Genomic DNA, 8,246 nt, shown 5'->3' on the forward strand with positions numbered 1-8,246 from the left:
GTAGCCCATAGTCAGCTTACGAAGGGAGACAACTCCCTACTTATCTTCTGGATAGCAATCACATAAGTATTTTTTTAACAATTTACACAACATACACAGTGCTTTGCAAAAAACAAAGAGAGGATTCTGCCCTCAAACATACAACAAAAGAACAAGCTTTAGGAGAGAGTCAAATGATAAATATGGGCAAATGCTTAACATTCAGTTATAGTGATAATAATAATGTAGTAATAATCAGATTTACGCAAACAATATTTGTGTTGGTAAAATGGAGAATAACAGCCCAATCCAGGGGGAGCGGATGGAGTCTTGATAGCAGCTGAGGCCCGCATTGGTGCGTTTGCGCACTCTGCTGGAGTAAGGCCAGTATGCCAGCAGAGAGAGCAAATGGCGGCAGGCAGACACTGCACAGTTCCACCATGCCCAGAGCCAGAAGGGTCAACCACTCCGAAGCTACACCACTGCAGGAGAGCACGTGGCACAGCAGGGGGCAAGTCAGGGACGTTGCCAGGGATGGAGCCAACTTTAATTTGCTTCCATCGGGCTTTTAGTCCAGGAACACCTCCCTCCCTGGTCGCAGACTTATGCCACTGAAAAGTGTGACATATGTCCTTTTTTTCAATGGGGCTATTCAGGCGATCGGGCATTTTAAATTTTGGGGCCTTCCTGTGCTGCATGAAGCGTCTTTGTGATGTGGTGCAGAAATGGTGCTGTCCCTGGTTGCTGGACACTCTGGATTGGGCTGTTAGAATAGAAACAGAAAGATTTAAATAGCAAGCTCAAAGACTCTTGGAAAACCACTGCCCAAGCTTTCATGTCTCAAACCAATGATCAGCCCCCAGTTCCAAAGTGTGAAGCCCTTTGACTTGATCTGAAGAGCATGCACAATTGGATAGCACATATAAATGACAGAAAGGCCAACTACCGTGTAGCCAATAAACAAAATCATACATAAATAAAGGGATCCACCCTAAACAGGTCCACTTGAAGAAAGTCCTGTGCTATTCAATGAGGCTCAGTCTTAGAACATCGTCCTTAGGATTGCAGCCATAATGAAGTACAGTGTTAATATATAGTTTGTTGCACAACTTGGATTTCATTGCCTGATTTTTTGTGTGTACTGTTGTAAACTGCCCTGAGTTTTGGAAGGGCTTGGTTAACATATCTTAAATTAATTCATTAGAAAATGCAAGTGTTCAAAATAGAAAGTTTCAGTTTCACTCCACAAAATTTGAATGAAGAATTCAACTTCTGAATATGAAATCTTATCCTCAAAACTGGATTTTCAAAAGCTTTATGACTTGCTAACATCTCAGTTCAGTTTTCCTGACTACTGCATGATACAATGTCATCAGATACCAAATGACATTATGTACCAGTTATCTTTCATTTAATGGTTGACTCATTTGGTCAAAGGTCTCAAGCAGAGGCGTAGCAAGGGGGGAAAGCGCCCAGTGCACTGGTGCATCCTCCGCCCCCGCCCTGCCCTGCAATGCCCCCACCACGCCCTCGGAACGCCCTTGCCACGCTCCCACAGGGGTGCCCCCTTGGTGCGTCGAGCGCACCCCCGTCCCCTTGGAGCTACGCCTCTGGTCTCAAGTCAGACCAAACTAGATTATTCCTATATAATTTCATTACTGCTGTTCATTCATATGTGTGGGTGTATGTGCATTTAGATTTAATTTATTTCTAGATTTAAAATTAGCTCTTTTTACTTATTATTCCTAAATTTAGATGTTATTCCTTAACTTTATTTATTTATTTTTTATTTATGCTTCAAATTTCTATCCCGCCCCGTCCCCGAAGGGCTCTGGGCGGCGCACAACATACATTAGATACAATCATAAAATATCATAAATAAACTAAAACTTATAAAAGCAGCGAGACTAACTACACATTAACATTTAAAATGTAAAATGAGTAAAAGCATAGGTAGAGATATAGATGGCGCCCGATACCTAATATTAAATTTATTCTTAGCCCTGTCATTAAAAGTAATGTAAGCACCACCTAGAAGAATTCTGCCATAGCTAAAGTAATCCTCAGATCCTCACTCTTTAATGAAATGGTACCATCTCAGTTCTGTCAACAGACACTAAGTTCCTTAGGATTGGATCCAACCACTTCACTCTATATAAATCATACCATGGATAATCCAAAAACATGTGATTCAATATTTCAAGGTCTCTCTGTCCACTTCCATAATATATGACCTGGACGGCATATAATGGCCCTTTAGAATTGTTGATGGAAGTGCATTCATCCTAGCTATAAAATATGCTCAACTATAGGTGCAGATTGTTAAAAATTTCAAATAGGCTGGCAGGGCAAGAGGGGGTCAGAGATCAATTGTTAATAATGAGCTTGTGTGCTCTAAAAGAAGTGCTTGTCCTGTCTAAAGGTACTACCCTGTTTCCCCGAATATAAGACATCCCCCAAAAATAAGACATAGTAGAGATTTTACTGAAGTGCAGAATATAAGGCATCCCCTGAAAGTAAGACATAGCAAAGTTTTTGTTTGGAAGCATGCCCGACGAACAGAACACAGAAAAATAAGACATCCCCTGAAAATAAGACATGGCACATCTTTGGGAGCAAAATTTAATATAAGACACTGTCTTATATTCGGGGAAACACGGTATTCTCTTTTTCAACTGATAAACTGCTGAAATTTTACCCAACTGTGGGGATTCCATTTCTATTCATAGCATCCTTTGTTTTTCATCAATAAATAGAAACCATTCACTTCAAGTGATCTTGCTTTACTCTGGCTTACAGCCAAAACCATACTGATAGCATGGACACAGGCATACACTTCCAGCAATCTCAGTGCAAGATCTTCCATCGGAGCAGTATCAGAAATTCAGTTTTAAACCCCCCCAGAATTCTATTCAAAAACGGCATTTGTGGTTGATCAATTTTCTCATTCAATTAGTTCCTCAATCCAGAACTCTGCTTTATAAATTACTTGCAGAGTTATTTTAACCTGAAATACAGCCAATGTCAAAGGGATATAACACCCACACACACACTTATTACAGAATCTTGAGACAGCATTAGCTTTTATTCAGGCCTTCTCTAGAACTGATGTGATGACCAATGGTATTTCCACCTTGAGTTATATCTAAAAAGGATTCTTCGTATTTAATTTGTTGTACCTGCTCCAAAGTCTGACCTTCCAATGACCAATTAACTTTGTAAGGACATACTCAACTGGTGAAAATCATCACCTTTGATTTATCATAATTCTGCATCTTTAACAGAATTTCAAAAGGATCTTAAAGTTCAGAATAAGCCAATTTCCATTAGAGAAAGCAAAACAACATCATCTGCATACAGAAGGAATGTGACCTCCTCATGGGCAAGTATGGGGAAATGATAACTGATCTCTGAAGTAACTTGGAAAGTATATACCAGTTAGCAAACATTCAACACAGGGCATCCATTAAGATCAATACAGTATACGTTTCTCATGGAGTCCTGGGTTTTTGGAAGCATAACCAGGAATTCTTCAATGGCAAGAATGACTGAAAGTAAGCTTGCTAATATACAACTGATCTTCCTTTGAAAGAAGCACTCACATGGCAAAGCTAGATGTGTTCTCTCCCTTTACTGATAGTGATGGAGCAGCCCAACACTACCACAGAACCTGCCACAGACTCTTCTGCTATTGCACAAAGATTATGAGAGGTTCCTTGGCAAATGCTGATGTAGAAAGTAAGAGGCGGAGCGAAGGGAAACTCCACCTGGGACGCGCAGACACGTGCCCCTCACGCCCCTGCTTGCTGGCGCTTGCCTCACCCCTTGTGAATGTCCCATACTCACCACACCTCCACTGCAGCTCCTCCCAGGGCGTTGCACCCCACCCCGACCCATTGGTGCTACGCCTCTGTAGAAAGTGATCCCTGAAAGGTGGAAAATCTGAAAACCACTGTGACACACCAATTCTGTACCAGCAATATCAAGTACCAAATGCTATTACGTCCACTACCAAATATTGCAGAATATCAATACAAAGAACAATTTGCTATAGACAGCAAAGATTTGAGAATATTTAATTGAAAAATCTGCACAAAGGTACTCTGAAATGTGTTCGGGAAAGAGTAAATAAATTCATTTCAGCTCACAACCCAATCATACAGCTCAAGAAAAATGACTGGAAGCCCAAAGAGTTTCACTCACCTTCAGCCAATCTGAGAAGTGCTGCAAGTTCAGCAGGGATTTCTAGCAGTTGAACATCCTATCAGAGAAAAAGAATCAGTGATCCATAATGCCACAGGGATGATAACGGTGCTGAGGTTAAAACAGCAAGCCATTCACTCATCTATATCAGGGCTGCCATCAATGCAGACAGCATGTCAAGCACAAAAAATTTCCTGCACCCAAGAAGTTTGCCATCACAATTACAATAGTGAGGGCAGACAACCGAACAAGAACAGGGAAGGATAACAAACAGTTGAGAGATATGGCCAAACATGAGGCAGTGCTACGTGAAGAGGGTTCAGAACAAGCCTTGAGCTCATTTACACATCCCTCCTTCTCCTTTCCCTCACATAATGTGCAACCAAATGGGCAAACTACTGGCTCTGATTATGCTCCAGACCAGAAGTGCAAAGCAATATCTGATCACAATTTGCAATTCTTGTTTGGGGGGAAAAAGGGCAAGCCATAGATGGCCAGGTCAAAAGTAATTGCAAATTATGATCTATGCTTAAATAGCAAAGGAAGGCATTGATGACAGCGTACAAAAGGAGGCGGAGCACTGTCCACTCTTAAACAGTCCTTACTATCAGGAAGTTCTTCCCAATGTTTAGATGGAATCTTTTCCCGTAGTTTAAATCTATTACTCTTTATCCTAGTCTTTGGAACACCAGAAAACAAGCTCGCTCTATCTTCAACATGACATCCTTTCAAATATTTAAACATGGCTGTCGTGACACCCCTTAACCTTCTCTTCTCCAGACTAAACACATCCAGCTCCCTAGGTCTCTCCTCATATGGCATTGCTTCCAGACCTTTTGCCATTTTGGTCAACCTCCTCTAGGCCTGCTCTAGGTCGTCAATATCCTTCTTGAATTGTGGTGCCCAGAGCTGGATACAGTATTCCAGGTGAGGTTTGACCAATGCAGAACAGAGCAGTATTATGACTTCCCTTGATCTAGACATTATTCTTTTGTTGATGTAGCCCAGAATTGCATCAGCCTTCTTAACTGCCACATCACACTGCTGACTCATGTTCAGCTTGTGGTCTACTAAGTCTCCCAGATCCCTTTCACATGTACAGTTGTCAAGCTAGGTGTCACCGATCTTATATCAGGGCATTTCATTTTTTTTCTGCTTTACATTTCTCCCTGTTGAAAGTAATTGTGTTAGTTTTGGCCCAGATCTCTGTCAAGGACATTTTGACCGATTATCATGGAGCAGCTGCCACACACTGGCAGCTGAAGTGCGTCAGGGCAAGAAATCTTGTCCCGGTACACTTCCTCCCTGGGGAGTACCTGGAACAGAAGCATGTCGGGGCAAAAAACCTCATCCCACCAAGCTTCCTCACTGTGCCGAGAGAGGAAGTGCATTGGGGCAAGATTTCTTGTCCCGACATGCTTCCTCTCACCCCACCTGTTCTTCTTGCTCTCCCCACAGAAAGAGAGAGCACTTCTGGCACAACTTTTGCACCAGATGTTGGAATAAGCGACTTCTGCATGCCTGGACACTGGGGGGTGCTGTGTATACCACTCTAACTGTGATGTTGCCTCTCTTGTTTGCCCTCCTTGTCTGGGCCAGGAGACCACCCACTAACTTCCTTTCTTCCCCATGCTAGCCTCACTTCTGCTCTAGCCTTTGACCTGAGTGCATGGTCAATGGCAGCCTGCCACAGTGGGGCCTTTCCCACTGTAGCATTCTCTCACCTGCACACACGTGATGGTGCGTTAGTTGTGCCCACTTGTCGTAGGGAAAGTAATCTCTTTAGACTAGGGTTTCTTTCTATCTACCTTTTTCCTGGAACAAAGCTGTGAACTGGAGATGCTTGAATAAATGTAAGTTTTACCTTTTACATTTATCTCTTGGGAAGTTTCTATAAACTGCATTCACACACACTACTGGGCATATCCATGACTCTAAACTAAATCTAACACCAGAGTGGGGCAAGGGAAGGGCAGAGCAGACCGTGGGTAATCGGCCTTTGAATTCTGACCCTGTCCTCAGTCCTGAATTCTGACCTTGTCTTCAACTGCCAATGAGTGCCATGTGCTAATAAAATGCAAGACAAATAACTTAAGTATGTAATGCCTGATAGGCCTCCTTACTGACAAATATTAGTGCAGAGGTCATTTATTTTCCAGCATATTTTGACAATTTTTAAATCTTGTTTAAAAAAGATTACTGTTTCGGCTGTCCAGCCTCCATTGAAATCCAACCAAAGGCAACTGGCTCTGTGCTATTGTGCTATACAGCTCATTATGTTGAACAAAAGTACCATTACAGATTAAAACCATCCTATGGGATTTCACTGTACCTAGAGATCCACTCCTGTACACACTAGTTATAATCTCTATGCCTGTAAATAATTATCAACATTCCCACTCTTCCCTGAAAGGTCTCTTGTAGTTCCATCAAAAACGAAAGCCTTTATAAAGCAGTTCAGAAATCATTTCTGAGAACAAGGAGTGGAGATAACTAAGTTATATAAATTGCTGTGCCAAAATCTGCTCCTATACACACTTGTCGTCATCTATAACTTGTAAATAATAATCAACATTCCCAGTTCTGTACAAAATGAAAGTAATTTTAAAGCAGTTCTTGTACAAAATGAAAGTCATTATAAAGCAGTTCTGTACAAAATGAATGCCATTTTAAAGCTGTTCAGAAATCAGTCATGGGAACATGTAGTGGAAACAATGAGGCAGAACAAATAGTGAAGATTACTGGGAACAAGTAGTGGAGATAACTAGTCAGAAATCAGCTGTGCCCTTTTAGAATGTGACTGCGTACTACAAATATCATAGAGAGACAAAATGAATTCCAAAGTCTCCCTTTACAATGGGCTATACATAAACTGTTCTGGAGAATGACAATGCACATGATAGCAGTTTGATCAGTTCACAGCAACAACAAAATAGCATTTTCAGTGGAAGAAAGTGGGAAAAAACCTAATTCTCAGAAGCATGCAAATGAAACAACCCTTGATGATGATTGCTGTAGACCTGCTGTATGAGGTCCCTGACTCTGTAGCTATGGCAGTGGTTCTCAACCTTCCTAATGCCGCGACCCTTTAATACAGTTCCTCATGCTGGGGTGACCACCAACCCTAACATTTATCCATTTTACAGGTGGAGAACACTGATGCAGAGAGTCTTAGGCGATCCCTGTGAAAGGGTCGTTCGACCCCCAAAGGGGTCCCGACCCCCAGGTTGAGAACTACTGAGCTATGGAGAGGGAAAGGAACTTGGCCCTTAGGACTTGGGGACTTGCAACTGCTTCTCAAAATTTGCTAATAAAATAGATGATTCTGCAGTGGAATGCTATAGCAGAGCAGAACTCAGACACTAAAGCATTTAAAAAGGAAATTAAAAAGAAAGCACAGCACAACTGCAGCCAAGGTACCGCTTGTGTCGCAAGCATTTTGCAGAAAAAATGGCTGTGGTACTGTGGGGGCAGGGAAGAGTGACACTTCCTATAGCATAAGACACTGTGGTTTGGGGAAATGCAATGCCCATGTAACCGTACTTTGAGAGATGCTGACTGAGTCTCCTTAATAAATCAGTAATAATTGTGCACTTTTTATATGAATCAACCATCATGTTAAAAAAAAGTTCTGTGATGTTTCCATCAGTAACAGAAATGGTGTCAAAAAGTGATATTTGCATTTGTTCTAAAGTCTAGAGTGTCCCAGATCTTCAGATTGCCAAAACTTTTTCATGAACATCAAAGAAGAGATTATTCTTTTATGGCTCTAGACCAGGGGTAGGGAACCTGCGGCTCTCCAGATGTTCAGGAACTACAATTCCCATCAGCCCCCCCCCCCCCCACCCCCCCCACCCACCCCCACCCCCCCCCCCCCCCCCGCCCCACCCCGCCCACCCCCCTCCCCCCCCACCCCCGCCCCCCCCCCCCCACCCCCCCCCCCCCCCCCCCCCCCCCCCCCCCTCCGCCCCGCCCCCCCCCACCCCCCCCCCCCCCCACCCCCCCCCCCCCCCACCCCCCCCCCCCCCCACCCCCCCCCCCCCCCACCCCCCCCCCCCCCCACC

The sequence above is a fragment of the Sphaerodactylus townsendi genome, linkage group LG03, assembly GCF_021028975.2.
Source record: "Sphaerodactylus townsendi isolate TG3544 linkage group LG03, MPM_Stown_v2.3, whole genome shotgun sequence".
In the NCBI taxonomy this organism is placed as follows: domain Eukaryota; kingdom Metazoa; phylum Chordata; class Lepidosauria; order Squamata; family Sphaerodactylidae; genus Sphaerodactylus; species Sphaerodactylus townsendi.